This window comes from Equus caballus, chromosome 17 (genome assembly GCF_041296265.1).
Source record: "Equus caballus isolate H_3958 breed thoroughbred chromosome 17, TB-T2T, whole genome shotgun sequence".
NCBI lineage: Eukaryota > Metazoa > Chordata > Mammalia > Perissodactyla > Equidae > Equus > Equus caballus.
The window spans coordinates 55,397,285-55,419,451 of NC_091700.1; positions in this window are offsets into that span (position 1 = coordinate 55,397,285).

Consider the following 22,167-nt stretch of genomic DNA (forward strand, 5'->3'; position numbering starts at 1 on the left):
GCCCTACCAACATTCGTAATGAATTATTTAATGTAAGTTGGCAAAAACATACCTATTGAACACAGATGTTGTCTTCTGTTGTTATTGGATTTGGCTATAGGATAAGAAAGAAATTAGTAATCTCTCAGGGACCAGAGCAGCAGAAAATTGGACAGGCAAAAGTCTCCGTTAGCCTAATCATAGCAACTCTGCACACGTTGGGCTCGTACCTGTGCTAGGAGCAGCTCAGCATTGCCTCCTGGGTTCCTTAATAAGCATATTTTCTTTTCACAAAGGGTAGAAAATATTATCAAGCTAAATTTTCCCCTCTGCCAACAAGTTAGGGATAATGTGCACCATGTGGCTCAAGCTGATCACATAAATTAAGGATTGAAAGCACAATATCTGAGCATTTCCCAATTGAACATTACTTTTCTGTATAAATTAAAAATGTCTAAAAGGGGGCTTATTAGAAGGAGGCTATCAAAGCTTTTTATGAACATGCTTTCTCTTTTGATCTATGTAATTTTCAAAAAGTGTTAGACATATCATGATTTCTAGCACAACTGGAATTTTAAATCTAAGAATCAGAAGGAAAAAATGCAAATGGAAAAGACGTGATTTTGAAGCCATGTCTATTTTGCCGCAATTAGTCATTAAGCAGAGGAAATGAATTTTGGTAAAAAGCCTGCATTATCTAACACTTTATCAACCAGAAACCTTCAGAAAAAAGCATTTCTAATATCCCCCAACACAAATCTTCAATCTATTAACCACAGGACTACAAGAAAGTTGTTATTTGCTTTCTTACTGGTTTGGGGAAGAGAGAGAAAATTACATCTTTGCATCAGTGAGCTTTTTCAAACAATGGCGATTTACATGTCAATCTCCTGATTATTAAATATTATCTATGTGATTTTCAATTGCATCCAATAGAAAAAAAATTTTAATCGCAGATGATATTTTAGAAATACTAACTACTTTGAATTTATATAAAGCCTTGGAGAAGATCAAAGTCCTTTCAAGGTACGCTTGTGGGTCACTGAGCCAGAACGGATCTGAAGTGGTCATTTATTTCCGAGGCCTCTCTTCAAGCATGTCGATATTAAAATGGCAAATATTGTGAGACTTTCAGATTCTAGTCTTAAAGAACTCATTCCACATGAGACAAAGTTAACAGCACCTCCTTGGACTCGGGAGAGCCCCAAAGAGTAAATGTAATGTTCATAATGTGTCCAGTTTGGTGGCCATAAGAAGAGAGGGAAGACTAATCAAGCTCCTTTCCTTGTCTGAATGGAAACTAGGAGAGGTAAGCTTCCTCTTACCTTGAAAGGCAAGTCTATCAAGTTGCTGGACCACAGAATACTCCAGATATAAAGGCAAGTATATTAGTTTGCTAGGACTGCCGTAACAAATTACCACAGACTGGGTGGCTGAACAAACAGAAATTGATTTTCCCACAGTTCTGGAGGCTGGAAGTCCAAGATCAAAGTTCTGACAGGGTTGGTTTCCTCTGGAGGCCATAAGGGAATCATCTGTTCCAGGCTTTTCCCTTTGGTTTGCAAATGGCCACCTTGTCGCTGTGGCCTCACAGAGTCTTTACTTCACACAGGCATCCCACCCTTGTCTCTCTCTACGTCCTATTCTCCTCTTACCAGTCAGATTGAATAAGGCCCACTTTAACAACCTTATTTTAATTTTACCTCTTTAAAGTCCTTATCTCCAAATAAAGCCACATTCTGAGATACTGGGGTTTAGAACCTCAATACATGAATTATGGGGGGACATATTGTCCATGAGAGCAAGCAAAGTGAGAACCACCTCCTGGGCTCACTGATCATGACTCCCCCGTTCATAAAGTTTTTCACATTCCTCCTGCTTGAAAGATGAATGTAGGTATCATCTTATTCAACTGTACAAGCTACAACTCTGTGATGTGCCTGAATGGAGGAAGAATGAGCAAAACTTGAACTGCTAAGGCAGTGTAACCCGCTTTGGCACTTGAAGTTGGCCAGCCTCTCCCTTCTGCTCTTGAAATAAAGAGGAAATGGCTGTATAAATCAATGTAGTGTGGATCAGGAGAGTGAAAGCTTTAGAAATCTCAAACCAGAAGATGGGATCCTGGTAGATTTCCAAACCTTGCTTAGCACCATGCCTGGTGCAATTAGGAGCTGTCTAAATAGTGTATCTCTAAGTAGATTGGCAGCCATCATACTCCTTCTTGTTTGTATTGCTCAGCAGACAGTGACTCCTAGAAAAGCAGAAATTTATCACATTCATTAGATTTCCCTAATTCCAGGCATCGTAGTAGATACATAGTAATTAGAACCTGTTGAATGAGTGAACATACCTTCTCCTTGAGGGGCAGCTCTAGAGCTAGCACAGACATAGGTGAGGCAAGTTGTATGCTTCCAAAATCACTGCCTTGGGCTTTTCTGAGTCATCTGATTCAGCTTTTCTGCCTATTCTAGCTAGGAGAAAGGCAGTTTGATCTTATCATAAATCATGGTATTTCACTTTGTTTTCACATTGCTCTAGAGAGTCTGGCTACAAGGCTCTTATCTAGCTAAAGGAGACAACTCTAAACATGATTGACTTTCCATTGATTGAATTTGTTTCCTGTTGGATGAGTCTGAATCCCAATCAGGGAAGGGCCCTCACAAGAGGGCAGCTGGCAGTATGAGCACATGTGATTTTATTATATTTCACATAGTACAGGGTGATTTTTGCTTCTTCTAATTAAATATCTGGCATTATCGTTTAATTAAATTTCTCAGTAAAGTGACCCAAACACAAAGTGTCGTCCTAATTGGTGGGTGAACATGTGCTCGCTTAGATTGTGTGACTGAAAGATGATCATGGCTACGCACATTTTTATGACGGTCTATACAAATGTAAAGTCTGTCTACCCGCAGGGTCCTAGTCCTTAGCATAAGGACTCCTCTCCTCCCCTCATTTGCCAAGATTCCCAGGAAAGAAGCATGGAACAAGCCTGAGAGACGTCTCCCAACTAGGTATCAGCACTGCTGCCCCTCTGTCCTCTCCTCTCCTCTTCCTGGAAGTGAAGGTCATTCCTCTTTGCTAGAAGACCCAGGGCCCCTGACCTGTGGGGCGTAACAGGGTAGAGAGGGCAGAATAAGCAGCACAATGAAAGATTGGATGCTGTTTCCAAAAGTTTCACCCTCGTTCTCAGATTATAGGTAATCTAAAGGGAAAATTTAACTCAACCAAAAAATTTGTTCAGCTCCATGAAGCTGCAGGTGTTATAAACTGCTTCTTTCCTAAAGAGCACCAAACCTTGAATTTTTCCTGCTAGCACGAAGATGATCGTCACGGTTACCTGTGTATTACTAAACATTAAGAGGGAAGGTGAACTCTGTCCTCTCCCCATAAAACACATTTTTTGCCTTTCCTCTACTCTTCCTCCGAACTCACTGTGTTTACAAGAACAAGCCACGACTCTGGAGATGGAAAATCTGATACCGTCAGCACAAGTTGAACAAAATGAAAAGAGAAAAAAACCTACACCCATCTGGACTTCCATATGCTCTGTAGCCAAGAGGCTAATATAATTCCTTGAATGTTGGTTATAAAGCAATGTGATATGGATAACTGCTACGCACTGAGCTTATTTAGACAAGTGTTCTTTCTACTCAATAAACCTTTGAAAGGATTAAAGTACAATCACTTCCAATTATCTGCCCATAAGTTCTTCCCTTCTTATCTGAGTTCTGACCATACCCTACAACTGGTCCCTGGTTTTTACTGCCGTCTGATTTCCTGTGCACTGGACCAAGTGACATAGTGTAATGAGAAGACATGACATTCAGGGCATATCGAGAAGTTTACTATGACAAGGGTCCTGGGTGCATGGCCAGGCAGGCAGGCTGCCGAGGGATCTGCCTAAAGAGATAGGAGCCAGATTGTGAACGGCCTTATATGCTATGGAATGGATTTTATCTCTGAGTATCAGGAAGCCTTTGGAGTAATGAGATGATTTTTGTTTTAAAGAAATAATTCTGGTGACAATATGGACAGTGTGCACGAGAAGAGGAAAAAAGATGAGGGGCAACCAATTCAGTGAGATTGCCATGGTCCAACAGAGAAGGATGAAGGTCAAACTAAGGCAGCTCCAGGAGGGGTGGGGAAGAACCAGGTTCAATGTTGTGATCAAATGTGTACACTGAGAAAACTTACTCTCTTCTCTTCAAAGAAACAAAGCAAAAGTAAATTCCCTTAAGAAGTCCTTGTCAGGATTTTTACAGTCCCTAGTATATGAGGAACAATATTAGGGAGACTTTTAGTGTGCTTTTTGAAGAATACCGTAAAGAAGTTAAAAAAAGGCAGGGGAGGATCTTAAAATTATATACCCTGTTTCTTTATCTTATAGGAGCAACGGTCGTTAATGTTCTAATTTGTCATCTTAATATATAAGTTGATTCCTTATTATTTTTAAAAGCCATAGTTTTCTGTATCCTAATTTATTCTTTTAGGCAAAATATAAAAATGTCCTTGATTTTTGTTCCCTTTCATTTTTTTCTAATGATGCCTCAGATTTCCACCTCTGAAAGCTCCAGTAAGAGCCTTGACCACTGGCCCTTTCATGCATGTCGTAATGAAATTAAAATTAAGTAGATTTCAACAATCTAGCGTAAATGTTTCTAAATCCCCTTTTATAGATACCCTTTAAAGTTGAAGACCACACAATTAAAAAAGTTAAATTTGTGTCAATAATGCTTCAATTTAAAAAAAAGGGACTGAAGGGAGATTTTGCAAGATACTATTTCCTCCTAAAAATTTAGCCCTTATCCTAAAATCTAGTCAAAACAACTGTTACATGAAAGAGTTGAAAAGACCAATGACTTAGCATGCAGTATTAGTAAATGAATACTATCATAATATAATTTACAAAGATTGCACACTATGCCAACAAAAACTCTCCATTGTTCTACACTTGGAATAATTATGTATTCCAAAGATTTTGACCTCTTACAATGTATTGGCCAGCTGAGCTGAACCCTGAACCTGCAGGTCAGCAGGTTCAAGGTCACCTTTTAGAAGCAGCTTCAGAAAAGCCCTAGGGCGTGATGTGAATTAGTTGACCTTACCGACCTCAGCAGAGCTTGGCACAGTGATGCTCAGGGACCCCACAGCCCAGGGTACAGTCGAGTCCAAATCGTAGACGTTAGAATAGGTGGGAAGAGCAGATTGGAAGACATGTTTTAAAAGAACTAACAGTTCTGAAAGGGAGGAGGGAAAATCACCCAATATCCTCATTGAAGCTTCTGGGGAAGCCTGGACACAAACTCTCTTCATCATAGAAGCAGACATTTCCAACACCTAGCTGTTTTCCTCTTTGTTATAAAAGTGAGCACAGGTTAAAAGAGAACTGAGTTTGTCAAGCCACTATTTGGAGCACGTATGCCACAGGTCTGCGACAGCCTGCAGCAGAAACCCTCACCTGTTTTCATGGTGGGCTGCGCGGAGAGACAAGTTCTCAGGAAGTAAACAAGCTTGTCAATTCACTAGGAAAGCAGCAGACCAGCTGTCACTCTATTGCACAACACTTAGTTTTTAATTTTATCCTGAAGACGTGAAAACAGTCGAAAACAGTCGTCCAATACCACCTCTCATTTCTCTTAAGTAACACAATGGAACTGAGATTCTCTGAGTCACAGAAAAATGTAATCAGAGTAACTGAAATAGAGTGAAAAATAAGGGAGAAGTAGGCAACAGCCGCTCACTCAGGACCAGCTTTTCAATGGGCCTTTTTAATTGTGTCTGCAGACTTTAGCGGCAGCTTCCATCTTCGCCAGTATAAGCCCACATTTCAAAAGCAAATTGGATACCTGCATGAACAAGCAGGCAGTTAGGCAGCTAATTACTGTTTGCAATTCAATTACCTAATTACTGTGGGCAAATGTAGGGTGTTTGTGCAAGCAAGGAGTCCCACCCACAAATATCGCAGATTTGATTAAGAAGGCTTCGGTGCAAAGATCCATGTTCACTGCTAGTGCCTGACAGGCTCAGTAACTTTCCCTCTGGGCCCAGGAAGGTCCTGGTGAAGCACTCTTCTGGGAATGGAGTGGAGAAAAACCTGCTGAAGCAGACCTCACAAGACTGTCCCCAAGCTCAAGCTCAGGCTAACCTAGAACTTTGCCTTGTTACTCAGTGTGGTGTATGGATCAGCAGCAGCAGCATCTTCTGGGAGCTTCCTTGAAAGGCGGACTCTTGAGCCTTATCCCAGACCTATTGAATTAAAATCTGTATTACAGGGGCCGGCCCTGTGGCACAGCAGTTAAGTTCGTCTGTTCCGCTTCTTGGCGGCCTGGGGTTCGCCAGTTCAGATCCCAGGTGCGGACATGGCACTGCTTGGCAAAAATCATGCTGTGGTAGGTGTCCCATGTATAAAATAGAGGAAGACAGGCAGGGATGTTAGCTCAGGGCCAGTCTTCCTCAGCAAAAAGAAGGAGGATTGGCAGTAGTTAGCTCAGGGCTAATCTTCCTCAAGCAAAAAAAAAAAAAAAAAAGAGGAAGATTGGCAACAGATGCTAGCTCAGGGCAAATCTTCCTCAGCAAAAAAACAAAAAAACAAAAAACCCACAAAAACCAAGGGGCCAGCCCAGTGGCCTAGTGATTAAGTTCATGCACTCTGCTTTGGTGGCCTGGGGTTTGCCAGTTCGGATTCCAAGTGCAGACCTATGCACCACTTATCAAGCCATGCTGCAGCAGGCGTCCCACATATAAAATAGAGGAAGATGGGCACAGATGTTAGTTCAGGGCCAATCTTCTTCAGCAAAAAGAAAAGGAGTGGCGGTAGATGTTAGCTCAGGGCTAATCTTCCTCAAAAAAAAAAAACAAAATTAAAGAAACAAGGTTGCCCTTGGCCCCAAGTTATGCAGAGATAGGTCTATGTGGGGGTTATCCCTAAAGGCTTTCCTTTAAAAAGAGACCAAAGCAGGTGGAAGGAGATGACGAATAGTTATTCAGCCACAATGAGCAAGCTTGATGCCTCAAGAGAAATCCCAAATAGGTGATCCTTCAGGAACAAATTCTAAAAATGCTAATGCTAAAACTACTCAGTACGTGCCCTAAGAGAGAGCAAAGAGGAAGTAGGTGGCTACCTCCCTAAAGACTCCACAGATATAGCTTTCACACATCATTCCAGGAACATTCTCTACTCATCTAGGATCCATTTGACTGATGAAATTTGTCTTCATCTGGGACAAAATGTTTAGCAGCAAAATCATTCTGTGAATATCTCAACCAGGACTTTGAGTTCTATTAATCAGTCCCATCCGCCTCCACAGAAGAACAATATAAGAGGACTCTATTTTGTGGTCTCTGCCAATCTCTGCAGAGACAGACCGCACTGATGGATTTGCCCACATTACTGAGAGGACGGCTGTGCAGCCTCAGAGAGAGGCATTTTCTACTCCCAAAGAGACTGCTTCAACCACCTCATCAATCCCTCTCACTTTGCATGGAGCTAGAACCTGATAGCAGTGCCATTTTAGGCAAAATTGTGTAGTTTATCTTCATGATACAGAGGAAAAGCACTGCACGGAAATCAGACACCTGACCCTACCACTAACCAGCTGTGTGACCCTGGGCATGGCAGTTATGGTTTAGTCTCCTCATCTGTGAAATGAGGGAATTGAATTGGATGGTTTCCTAATTCCCTTCCAGTTCCTACAATAATTTGTCATCATCTTTACACCCTTGGGCTGACAGCCTCTAAGTCCACTTCTAGCTGCCAAGACACCCCCATATAGCACATTAGGCCTTCTGATTCCAGGCCGCTCCCCAGTATGGGATCTCTCCACTATCTTCTACTTACACTTTCCTACTGTGAAGCTCATCCAATCCAAAGCTTCCTTCAACTAGTCCATTGGCAACCTCCCCAAAAGCTGTACTTTACAGTATTAGCAGCTAATTTAAACGTGTTAACTCTCCCATGGAGGGTTTGGATTTGAATGGGAAACTCTTGCCTTAGCACAGAGGACTCAATTTCTAATGATGAAATTTTAAACTTTCCCTAACAGGGGAAACATGGTATTTCTATAAATAGCCAAAGCACTGATCATGAGGGCATAAAACACAATCCATCTTTTTTATTTCAGTAACTGAGGCCCAGAGAGAGTAACTCATTTGCCCAAGGAGGTGCTGCAAGAATTAGAACTAACATTTTCCGAATCTCAACACTATAAGGAGGTTCATCTTTTTTCTTGCTATTATTATAAAGGCAACTGCAATTTGAGGTAAGTGCTGACCAATCAGAATGATCGTTAACTTGGTCTCCCAAAAGATCAAGGGTAGACCAGATTTCAGACAGGGAATGGATGGCATTTCAGGTCTTCTTCTGGAAAGGAAAAGAGAAAGTATCTTTCAAGTTAATGCTTTACAGTCGTTATCCAAACTAAAGTTAGTGGCTCTTAAACAAAATCAGCCATTCAACAACCTAAAGGCAAAGGCGATATTGCTGGGAGCAGAGATTACAAGAGACAAAGGACCAAGAGAGGGAAGAGGATGCAATGAAACCTCAGGAGCTCTGACTCTTTCTCTCACTAAGGTCAATGACTTTACATCTTTGGCTGGGATTGGACTATATGATCTCTAAGTTTCTCTCAGACTCCGAAAGTTCTTTGAAAAAAATGTGTTAAGCGGAAATAATAAATCAAACCTAAAGTGAAGTTTAGTAGGAATCCATAAAAGGTCCAACATGTGCATCCACATAAATAACAATACAAGAATAGGATGGAATGAGGACATTGTCTAGTAGCTGGATGATGAAAAAAAGTCACTGATTCCAATCAAAATTTCACATGACTTTGAAAGGGTTAATTTGAGTTCAAACAGCATTAATATATGTTCATTTTAATATAGATTAAGGAAAATTATAGTCCTGTTCTGCCTGTTTAGGCCACACCTGAAGCATTGCCTTCCGTGTTGATATCACATTTAAGAAGCGTGTGAACAACCAGAAGAAAGTGGCCAGAATGGTGAAGAGATTCTGAAGTTTGCCATGTGAGGAATGCTAGAAGAAGGTAGAATGCTTAGTCTGAGGGGTGAAAAAAGGCCCCACATGACCTGATGAATTCTTGAAGGGCTGACATTTTCAGGAGGGGTTGTCACCATTCTTTGGAGTGCCAGCGAGCAGAGCCAGGGCCATTGTAAGGGAGATGCAGAAAGGAGAGACTTCCAAACAGTCAGGGGCATACAAAGGCAGAATGGGTGACCTCAGGAAGTCACTCACCAGAGCAGTTGAAGCCCTTCGTCTGTTCGTGTTTCTTTGGAAAAGATCCATGCATCTGATGAGTGGATGAAGAATGTGACCTCACTGTTCCTTCCCAACTAAGAGTCTGTGAAATGGAGAGAGATGTTGGAGAAAAAGAGAAAGCTGAGAGTTTGGCCTGGTGGTGCAGCGGTTAAGTTCGGCGCTCTCTGCTTCAGCAGCCCAGGTTCCTGGGTTCAGATCCCAAACGGACCTACACCTCTCATCAAGCCATGCTGTGGTATCATCCCATAGACAAAACAGAGGAAGACTGGCACAGATGTCAGCTCAGAAACAATCTTCCTCACCAAAAAAAAAAAGAGAGAGAGAGAAAGCAGAGATGAGCGAATGCCAGGTGTTTATTACTGCTTTAAATGAAACCATTCCTGTTTAGGGAATAGCAATAAATCATTCATTTTCACAGGCGGATATTTTTAGTCTATTTTGCTAACATAAATAGCAGGCTCTTCTACAGAATTACGACAATTAAGGCACTCTTGATGTCACTGATATAACAAGGCTATCACCTATTAGTAAGTTTTATTTTTTGCTAATGAGATACAAATATCTTGTGTTTATAACTAGAAAACTATTTTTTTTCTGTACCTAATATGTGAATTCTCTCCACATGCCTTATTTAAGGTTGTCATATCTCATTAGCAAATTTTATTTTTACCTGACCGGCTGAAAACACATCATGTTAATGGCAACTCTTATTACTAAACTTCATGAAGAAGCATGATACCTTTGCTTTATATTCATTCTTGGTTTTTTGTTGCTGCTCGTGTAACTATAATTTATTAAGATGTGATTGTCTTCAGTAGCGTGACCATCTGTGTTGTTAATATAAAAGCAAAATAAAATCTGTTCTTTTTATCTTGCTTCCGCCACTGCCCCCCCCATATCAAATGATCATCTTATTTTGACTTGCCCAAGAGGCATGAACTGTTTCCTGATTTTAATAATCTCCATTTTGAGAGTGTTTGAAGTCCACCTTTTCTCTATAGACACAAGAGAAATCACCAAAACTCTGACAATACACGTCATAATCAAACATGCAGATGTCCAAAACTATTAATTAGCAAAGGTGTTGAAATTATCAGAGAAAAATGTTCCTCTACAGTTTGTATCACAATAGCCAGTTTGGAAATTGTACTTATTAGCCTCAATAAAAGCCTGGAGACAGAGAGAAGGAAGATTCATGAATCCATAAAGGAGTGATTATTTTTCATCATTAGGACAATAAGCTACTAATTCTTTTCTGTTCTTTGGGGGAAGACAAAAAGGAACAGTGCTATTTGGACAACTAAGAAGAAAAATGAGGCTCCTGCAAACTAGAAGGTAAGGGCAAGAGCCTATAAGAATGTTGGGGAGTATATGTAAGGGGGATGTGAAGACACTATTTTTACCCGTTTTTTAGTTTTGCCTGGGTTATAGTGAACCCAACTGCCAAAGAAAATTGTTATGCTAACTCGTACCTGAGGAGGAGAGAGAAACAGCTTCAACTAAGAGGAGCCCTGGGCCATCCTGGAGCAATAAGAATCTCGTCCATCCTAAAGGCCTCTGAAGAGCCACAATGTCCCTCAGCAGCTCTCCAGAGCCTCCCAAGAATTGTTCATTGGTTGAACAATTATTTTTGGGGAGTTCAGTCTATTAACTGACTTGGGATTTCAAACTCATGTCTTCCTCTTGATCACCACTATTTTTACCAAGTGTATGGCACGCGTTAGAAGCCTAGCGAAGGAGCGGGAAAGCTCACAAGCAACAGAGAACATAGCAAAGGTCATTCTCCTAAGTTTCAGAAGCCACTGGCCTTCACTGGACCTCCTCCCGCTCAAACATGGGTGTCAGAGAAACAAACCTTCAGTCTTAGTCAGCTTGTTCTGACAGCCCAGCGTCAGAGAGTTACCAACCTCTGAAGATATGAGGAGAGAGTTCATGAAAATAACTAGCATTGCTCTATGCTCTCTCAGGGGAGGAGGGTGTCATTTTTATATTTTTTATTTCATTTGATTCTCAAGACACACGTATGAGTTAGCAAGTTACCACATTCACCAATTAGCAAATGAAGAAATCAAGGCAAGAAGACATTGAGACTCTCCAAACTTGTCAATGTCACTCAGCTCTAAACAGTCATTAAAAATCTTGTAAGATCGTATGGAGATGAACAAAATTGGGATTAGAACTGAGGTGCCCAAACCCCTAATTTAATGCTCTTTGGCCAAGTCAATTACTCTCTTCTCAATACTATTCAATTTTCTTCAAAAAGAAAAGCTATTAATTCCACGTGCGTTCCAGGAACTGTTCTAGGTTCTGATGAATCAGTGACATCCACAGAAACTCAAAATTTTAAAGTTAGACAGAAAAGTCAATAATTACATGATTTGCACTGGGGATTATAACAAGAGTTCATAAAATGTGCTGTGGGAACACAGTAGACAGGACTCTTAATTTTGTCTGAGGATGTCAAAGGTAGTAATGTTTGAGCTAGTTCTTAAAATATGAGTAGGAGTTCCCAAAGTAGAAAACAGGCAAGAAAAGTCCTTGCAGAAAGAAAAGAGTAAATAAAGGCACAGAAATAGGCAGGCAAGTGAGATTCTAAAGGAATGGTCAATGGTTTAGAGACAGTAAGTTGGGGCTGCGTTGGGAAGGGACCTGTATGCTACCTTAATGAATTGGGGCTTAGCCCTGTGAGCCAAGGGGAGCTATGGAAGGATCCTCTAAGTATAGTGAGTAAAGACCACTATCAATAACCTATTAAGAGCAGAGTGCCAGGTTGCAGACGTCATTCTATTGGCATGCTGACTAGAAGAACAGCAAGCCTCTTTTTGCTTATTCTAACCTGTCTTCCCTCAAGCTGACATCACCATTTCACCTCCCCTTCTATGCTATCCAGGAGGCATCTAATGTAATTGAACATCCATAGCAAGTTCTATGTTTGCAGTGAATGGAGTCATTCATTCTGGCTACAGGATCTTCATTATAATTGCATGAAGCTTTTATTGTGGGCCATATTAGGAAAGTATACTCAGTGCTGGCACAAGGAAAACTGCCTGGTAGAGCCAGCTACAAATGTCATGTCCAGCTTTTACTCACAGAGAGTGGGAGGCTTAAAAAAATTTAACACCCATTATCATTGTGATTCATCTTGTTCCCTTCAGCACCAGGATGCCTCAGATTACATTGTCTGGCTTTCAGGGAAGAGATCTAGGACAAGGTTGAAGGGAAGGGGTTGTCACTATGGAGTCAAAGGCTCTCCTCTGACGCTCCAGCTGCAGACAGCCATGCTCCATGCTGACAGCTGAACCAAGGTCTTCCCGAACGATGGCTGAAAAAGCCTATAAAACAGAATATGAACCCTGGAGCCTACTGCTCCCAGCAGGAGTAGAGGCAGGAAACAGTAGGTGCTGACTGTAATTTTCTTTTTCTGTGGTGGCAGAGCAAAGAGAAGTGTCACAAACACGAGGGAGAGGAAATGAGAGATCATTATGCTGAGCCACTAAATTCACTTGAGGCTGAAAAGCACAAAAGGTAAGTTCACATAAAACACCATTTGGCATCTCACCTGGTCTGTTCAAGAACCCTGGGTGCAAGGATTTTTAAAATACAGCAGTCTCATCTGTAGACAAAGAGAGATTATCTTGCCTGAAACCTTGGGACTAAACTATGGGGCTCTGAGTACCTGTATCTGTGAGGGTCCAATCAGAGAAGCAATTTATTATAGGAATTTCACTTTACAAAATTGAGGGAGCTGGATAATAGTCTCTGCGAGGCTATTGTCTTTGTGTCTGACGTTGGAGCTTGATATCTACAGGCAGGCAGCCCAGAAGGGAAGATGGATGTAAATGAAGAGAGGAGGACAAGCTAGAACCCGTGCAGAGTTTCTCACTGTCTCCTGCAAGAGAAGATGGATGCTTCACCACAGAGATAAACACACACCTTGTCCAGGAGTCAGAGAACCTGAAAGGGGATCCAAGGGAAGGTGGGGCAATTGTAGGCCAGGCTGCTGCCCCACACCAATGAGGTGGATAAGCAGATGAGCACCCATGTACATGAAAGCACCTGGTGACCCTGCCCTGCCCTTCTAAGTATAAAAGCAGTATGCTGCTGCTATTACAGTTGTGCCCCCCAAAGCTTGCACAAAACTGTCTCTTGTGGCCCACCTTAATCAAAATATACAGGGAAGGGAGTCCTGGAAAATGCTGCCCAGCCTGGTCAAGTCAACATGTCGCAAACCCATCGTGTGCCTTTAGAATTAACTTCATGACTCCACCTGGAAGGTGGATGGCACATAGATGTTATGTTAGTTTCTTAGGGCTGCTGTAACAAAGTACCACAAACTGGGTAGCTTAAAATAACAGAAATTTATTCTCTCATAGTACTAGAGGCTAGAAATCCAAAATCAAACTGTTGGTGGGGCCATGCTTCCTCCAAAGACCCTTCAGAGCCAAGGGAAGAATCTTTCCCTACCTCTTCTAGTTTCTGGTGGTTGTCAGCAATCCTTGGTGTTCCTTGGCTTGGAGCATAACTCCAATCTCTGCCTCTGTCTTTACATGACTTTGTTCCTTGTGTCTCCGTGTGTCTTCTCTTCTTACAGGGACACCAGTCATACTGGATTTAGGGCCCACCCTAATTCAATATGATCTCATTGTAATGTAACTAATTATATCTGCAAAGACCTTGTTTACAAGTAAAGACATATTCTGAGGTTCTGTATGGACTTGAATTCTGTGGAGAACAGTATTCACCCAGTACAAGTGTCATAAGGTAAAATCTGTATTATAGTTGTCCGCTTGCACATCTGTTTCCTGTCTCATGTGCAGGTACCATATCTTATCATTGCAGTATCCCCAGGACCCAGCCCAGTGCCTGGCACATAATAGAAACTCAAATCTTGATTGATTAAAGTTCTTCAGAGAAGAAGTATCACTTTCTAAAAATTTCTGGTGATGTTGTGTCTGTATCCTCTCCCAATATACTATTTTCAGACTTTAGAGACTCTGAACTTCTTTCTTATGCCAAATGAAATACTTCTACTCCAGTGCAGATTCTTATTTCTTCTCTCTTTTCTCAAGAGGTATGAAACAACTAGTCTTGAAAATTTCAGAAAAAATATCAGGTAATTTTGTGCATCCATTTTTCTTCTGCTGGTTCAATAATATTGACTCCATAACCTAATGTTATGATATTTTTTGAAACTGTTAACTATGCTTATGAACACACATAAGTGTTTTTCATTTTATTTTTGTTTTTAGGTCATTTCATAACCTAAAAATATCCATATTAATGCCAGCCATGCTTTCCATTCTATTTCTTCCCATGCATCTTCTCCATTTTCTGCTACTTTGTACGTAACTCTAGGAACAAGAATCTGCCTTCACCAAACTTCCTCAATAGCTTCCAAGAGAAACACATCACCATGAAAACTGTACCAAAGACGAAAAAAAGGTAAGGCAAGATTTCCTCGGGGCCACCACCTGATTTTAGGCTCACCTGATTTCCCTGGGTCTTCTAGCAACTAACTTTTCTTATTTACCTAGTAGCCTTCCATTTGCTCAATCCTGTGTTATCCACAGTAGAGGCTACAAAGTCAGAAAGGGCAAGTTTACTCCAGCTCATAGCCAGCTCTCTTTTCCTTAAATGCTTCAATCCATGCCCAGTGATGTCCTAAATCCTTACTTCTCAAAGTGTGGTCCACAGACCAGCAGCAGCAGCATCACCCAGGAACTTTGGCAGAAACGCAGAAATGCAGAAGCCTGTGAGAAATGCAGAATCTCTGGCCCCTCCTCAGACCTACTATATCAGAATCTACATGTTGACAAGTTTTCAAGTTAATTCACATATACATTAATTTTTGAGTTGCATATTCCTAGGTAATTGGAGGAAGCTGTGAGTTAGAGGAAATAACTATGGACTGGCTTAAAAAACCTAGGCTGGAATGCTGACTCTGCTATATTTCTACCCATGTGACCTTTGGAAGGTCACTTGGCATTTCTGACCCTCAATTTCCTCAACTGTATATGAAAACTGTAAAGCGATCCAAGAGCTCCTTGCATCAGATTCTTAAGTCCTACCCCATAACTACTGAATCAGAATTTCTCAAAGTTACATTTGTAACAGACTTCCCAGGGGATTCTTACGCACCTTTTAATTTAAGGGTCACAGTCGTCCATAAATACAGGGAAGAATCTTTTCTATCTTGACATCAATGCTAGTGACCTAGGGGTCAGTTCTAGTAACACAGAGAAGGGAAGTGGTGATTTGAATAATTCTCTTACCAAGTTGGTGTCTGTACCGTATTTTGTCTTCCTTCTTTAGTCTCCATCGTAGGTGAAGAAGTGATAGTCCTCCTTGAAACTGAGTCAGCAGGAAAATTGCTTTATGGGAGAACTACCAAGAGTGGCAGTCATTTTAAATTGTTCTGCCAAGACAAAGGAGCATGATGCCTAGTGAGTTATCGTTATTATCAGTGGCTATTCATTGCTCTTCTGATTTGTCTAAGAATATCAAAAAGGTTTCCAGGGAGATGTGCCTTCCCACTTTCTACTTCACAAGATGTTTCTACACCTGGCAGTTAAATATAAAGCTGAAAACCAAATACTTCCTTCTCACTGCGGTGCAATCTTCCTAGATCAAAGAAATCTCTTCAGTGGTCCTATACCGTTAAGTTAGGGAACAAAATGATGGAAATCTACCTTTGGTGATCCTCTCCTATGTGCCAGGCACTGTTCTAGTTGTTCCACGGCTGTTGATTCAGAAAATCTCATGTAATCCTACGAGTCGGGGGTCTGTTTGTTGCATTTTGCAGTTGCTGATGAGAACGAGCATTGGACACTTTACATGCTGTTTTAATGCATAGGTTTATTCTGAGTTTAGTTAGCTACTTAGAGTCTCAAACACACACACACACACACACACACATACAAAAACCTAAGAAATCCAAGAGTACTTAACTTATAATTTGTTGACCATCTAATCCCATTCATGACTCTCAATCTTACAGTATCATGCAACTTAATTCATGAAATATTGTTTAGTGCTCGCTCTGTTCTCTGAGCCCCTGATATGCAGGGTGAGGGAGGGTTACACAGGTACTAAATGATGATAATGTCTGTGAACCCTGCCTCGCATCCTGCTTTAGAGTGGGGTTGGTACAAACAAATGTGTGGATACCACATGGGATGGAATAAGAAACATGCTGTCAGCAAAGGGCTCTGTGAATTTCCAAAGAAGGTAGCACCGATGTTTGGCTGAGGGGGACAAACAAGGCCTGGGAGGGATTTTAATGTGCTGAGATGGAGGGTCAAGCATTGCAGGAGAAAGATGAAAAAAGTGAAAGTTGGAGACAGGGAAATTCAGGGTCTAGTCAAGCAAACAGAAGTAACTCCCTTTGGCTGCAGCCCAGCAGATATGCAGGCGACCTGTGAAGGGAGGTGACATCATGGAAAGCCTTGAATGTCAAGCCAAAGAGCAAAGAAGGTTCTGGAACAGGGGAGCATCTGATTAGAGCTGCAGTTTGAAAATCACTCTGGCAGCACTGTGTAGGGTGCTTGGAGGAGAAGAAGAGTTGGGAGCAGGGAAGGGAGCTGTAGCTAAACCAAAGCCCCTGGACAACTGAGAGTGGAAAGGGCAGCTGATGTGAGAAACCTCCGTGGAGCAGAATGTACGCACCTTGATGGGGACTGGGCATCAGGAGGAAGGAGGGCAGCACACATAGTAACAACAAGAGGCAGCGCTGAGAGGAGGCCACATGTGATCCCCAGTGTCACTCAGAAACTTACTCGTATCCCAGCTCAGCTCAGTTTCTTAACCTTTCTGAGTCTGAAATCTTATTTGTAATGAGGGCTGTTACAGGGCTGTTGTAAGGAGTGACTGAACAAATTTGTAAATTGTTTCATACAGAGTATTCCTTATCTCGTAGGTTCCTCCTCTCCCTAAGTCTTTGTTATTCAAAATACGGTACGTGGACCAGCAGCAGCGGCATCACCCAAGAACATGTTAGAAACGTAGACCTTTAGGCCCCACCCTGGACATACTGAATCAGGATCTGCATTTTGACATGATCCCTGAAGATTTCTATGCACGTTAAAGTTTGAGAAGCTTTCCCTTATGTAATCTTCCTGGAATGCTCCCCATCCAGGTCCCCCTAGCTTCTCTCTGACTCTTTGGCCTTGACTCCTCTGTTCTTTCCCCCACTTCCCATCCTCCAAGAAGAAATGGAGGAAAGAGAGAAAAAGGGAGGGAGAAAAGTACAATAAAGCCTAGAAGAATATCCTATGATTATAACATAACAACACTAATTTTTTTCTTGTGTTAAAACTGTGACAGAAGGCATTTTAAAAACAGTTCTAGAAAGTGAGTTTCAAACATATTTAAACAAAAATGATTTCCAAAAACAAATTCAGTTGGCAATTTTTCTACTATATTTGTGGGTAGTGGGGGTAGTGTCTCCTTATTTTATTGGCATATCTGTAGAAAAGCTTGTAGAATGACTGGTAAAAGGAAAAGGCAGTGCTCTAGTAACAGGAGTAATCCAGTTTTATAAGGCAACAAGAAGGACCTGTGGTTGACAGAGAAGAACTTTTGATTTTGTGGATTAAGGGTCAAACTCAGTCCCGAATGCCTGTGCGTTTGGCCACTACTCAAACCAAAGCTTTTAGGCTGTTGACATCATGAAGCAACAACATGGTAAAGGATCAAACGATGGAAAATTCTCTGCAAGTTGGGTTAGTTCAAGCTCTGCCAACACAGGTATTCTCTGCATAACATTCGCAAGCACGCAGAAGCTGCTAAGCTGGTGAGCCAGCGGCTCAAGGCAGCAAAAACAGATATTCTGCTTCAAAGGAGAGAGGACAGCACTGTGATCTCTAAGGCTTATGCTTGCAAAGGTACATTCATGATGAGAACACGAGAGCCACAAAACAAACAGCCCTGGATCAATACCTCAAAAATCCATCCAGCATGGACCCCGGTCTCCCCACCAGAACAGTCCTCAACGTAATTTTTGAATCTGTGTAGGAATACCTTCCTGAATCTCCTAACCCGGATAACAATCAGCAACCGACAGAACATCCCCTGATTTTATTTCAGTATAAATAAGTGAGGGCTACATAGATTTAAAAGTACGTGTAGTTGGATAGTCTATCACATTTAACATAATTTCACATTGTCAGTGACAGCACCATTGTGATAGAGAACCAAGAACTAGGATAGTCACACTCTTTGTTTCCTCCCAGCTGAGTTCTCAAGTAAGTAAAAAGCTGCATTTTGGGGCCAGCCCCGTGGCTGAGTGGTTAAGTTCGTGCACTCTGCTGCAGGCAGCCCAGTGTTTCGTCAGTTCGAATCCTGGGCACAGACATGGCACTGCTCATCGAGCCACGCTGAGGCGGCGTCCCACATACCGCAACTAAGAATATACAACTATGTACCGGGGAGCTTTGGGGAGAAAAAGGAAAATAATAAGATCTTTTTAAAAAAAAAAGGCTACATTTGGAGAGCCCACAATGTTGTCAATAATGATAATAATTAATTTCCATTTATTGAGCAATTACTCTCTGCCACAGACTATTCTTACAAAACGTTACCATAAGAATGATAAATAATTCCCACCTTAAAGATGTCGAAACTGAGGCACAGAGAGGTTCATATCTTGTCCGTGGATACAAAGCTGATAAAAGATGAACCTGACCATCATATTCATATCTTTCTGACTCCAAAGTTCTATCCACTAATTCACATTGTCCCCACTAAGTCACTCTACCCCACTGCACCTCAGTTTCCTCATCTGTAAAATGAAAACCTCAGCTAGATGTTCTCCCATGCCCTTTTCTGCCCTGACAATCTTTGTTTCTCTGTGACCTTAAGTTAGCCAATTTATAAAACGTAGACTATTGTGAAAGTTAATTTTATGTGTCAGCTTGGCTAGGCTATGGTGTCTAGTTTGTGGTCAAAACTATTCTAGATGATGTGCTGAAGATATTTTTTAGAAATGATTAACGTTTAAAATCAACTGACTTTAAGAAAATGATAATATGGGTGGGCCTTATTCAATATAGGTGAAGCCCTTAAGAGATAAACTGAGGTTTCACAGAGAAAAAGTAATTTTGCCTCAAGATTGTAAGATAGAAACCCTGTCTCAGTTTCCAGTATACCAGACTGCCCTACAGATTTCAGACTTACCAGCTCCCACAATCTTGTAAGACAGTTCCTTAAAAGAAAAACATATATATATAATATTATATTTATCTGGAGAAGTCTGACTTATATAAGTATAATGGGAAATTTGAAGATTTTGAATAGTGTTTTGCAATCATTTGGCTTAGATGAGAGCACTAAACACAATCAAAATTAGATACTCAGAAGAGTGGCATCAGAATCAGCAACATGGCAGAAGAGATCTGCTGGCAGCTTGATCTTGGACTTCCCAGCCTTCAGAACTGTGAGAAATCCATTTCTATTGTTTATAAGCCACACAGCCCATGGTATTTTGTTATAGCAGCTTGAACAGACTAAGATGTGGAAAAAAAGAACACTAATACAGACAGAAAACAATTAACAAGATAGCAACAGTAAGAGGTCAGCCCCATGGCCAAGTGGTTAAAGTCCTGCGTGCTCCACTTTGGCAGCCCAGGTTTGACGGTTTGGATCCCGGGCACAGACCCGCTCCACTCACCAGCCATGCTGTGGAGGCATCCCACATATAAAACAGAGAAAGACTGCAAACAGACGTTAGCTCAGGGTAAATCTTCCTCACCAAAAAAAAAAAAAAAAAAAAGCCATAGTAAGTCCTTCTCTATCAATAATTACTTTAAATGTAAATGAATCAAACTTCCTAGTCAAAAGACATAGAGTGGCTGAATAGATGAAAAAACTAAAAGCAAAATCTAACTATGTGCTCTCTGCAAGAGACCCATTCTAGATTAAGGACACACATAGGCTGAAAGTGGAAGGATGGAAAAATATATTCCATGCAAATGGTAACTGAAAGAAAGCAAGAGTGGCCATACTTATATCTGACAAAAATAGACTTTAAGGCAAAAACTGTCAGAAGAGACAAAGATATGATATTATATAATGATAAAAGGGTCAATTCACAAGAAGGTATAACAATTAGAAACATATGCATATACACCCAACATCAGAGCACCTAAATATACAAAGCAAACATTGACAGAATTGAAAAGAGAAATAAACAGTAACACAATAATAGTAAGATATGTTAATACCCCACTTTCAATAATGGGTAGAGTTTCCAAACAGAAGATCAATAAGGAAACAGAAGACTTGAACAACTCTAAAGACCAAATAGACCCAACAGACATGTACAGAACATTCCACCCAACTGCAACAGAATACACATTCTTCCTAAGCAAACATGGAACACTTCCAGGATAGATCACATGTTAGGTCACAAAACAAGTCGTAATAAATTTAAGAAGATTGACATCATACTGTCTGTCTTTCCAGCCACAATGGAATGAAACTAAAAATCAATAATAGAAGGAAAACTGGAAAATTAATAACTATGCGGAAATTAAACAACGCTTTTTCACAATCATTGGAACAAAGAAGAAATCAAAGGGAAATTAGAAAATATCTCAGACAAATGAAAACAAAAACACAACATACCAAAACTATGAGATGCATCAAAAGTAGTACTAAGAAGCAACTTTATAGTGATAAATGCCAACAGTAGAAAACAAGAAATACCTCAAGTTAACAACCTAATTTTACAACTCAAGGAACTAGAAAAAGAACAAACTAAGGCCAAAGTTAGCAGAAGGAAGGAAATAATAAAGATTAGAGCAGAAATAGAGAATAGAAAAACAACAGAAAAAAATCAACAAAACTAAGAATTGGTTTTTGGAAAAGATTAACAAAATTGACAAACCTTCAGTTAGACTAGCTAAGTAAAAGAAATAAGACTCAAATAAACAAAATCAGAAATGAAAGAAAATACGTTAATAACTGATGCCACAGAAATAAAAATGATTATGAGACAACTATAAACAATTAATTATATACCAACAAATTGGATAACCTGAACAAAATGGATAAATTCCTAGAAACAGACAACCTATCAAGACTAACTCAAGAAGAAATAGAAAAATCTAAACAGCCCTATAACTAGTAAGGAGATTCAATCAGAAATCAAAAGCCTCCCAACAAAGAAAGGCCCAGGACCAGATGGCTTCACTGGTAAATTCTACCAAACATTTCTAGAAGAATTAGTGCCAATACTTCTCAAACTGCTAAAATACTGAAGAGGAGGGAACACTTCAAACTCATTTCATGAGGCCAGCATCACTCTGCTGACACAGCCAGAAAAAGACACTTTAAGAGAAGAAAACTACAGGCCAATACCCCTAATGAATATAGATGAAAAAAATCCTCAACAAAATAGTAATAAACCAAATTGAACACACTTTAAAAGGATTATACACTGTGAACAAGTGGGATTTAGGCCTGAGATGCAAGTATAGTTCAACATATGAAAATCAATCAATGTGATACATCACATAATAGAATTAACAGAAGGAAGAATTAAAACAACATGATTGTCTTAATAGATGCAGAAAAAGCATTGGATAAAATTCAACACTCTTTCATCATAAAACCATTCAACAAATTAGGTATAGAAGGAATGAATGTACCTCAACATAATAAAGGCCACATATGAAAAGCCCACAGCTAACATTATACTCAACACTGAAAAATCCAAAGCTTTTCCTCTAAGATCAGGAACAAGACAGGGACGCTCGTTCTCACCACTTCTATTCAACATAGTACTGAAAGTTCTAGCCAGAGCAATTAGGGAAAAAAAAAAAAAGGCATTCAAATCAGCAAAGAAGTGGTAAAATTATCTCTGTTTGCACATGACATGATCTTGTAGGTGGAAAACCCCAAAGATTACA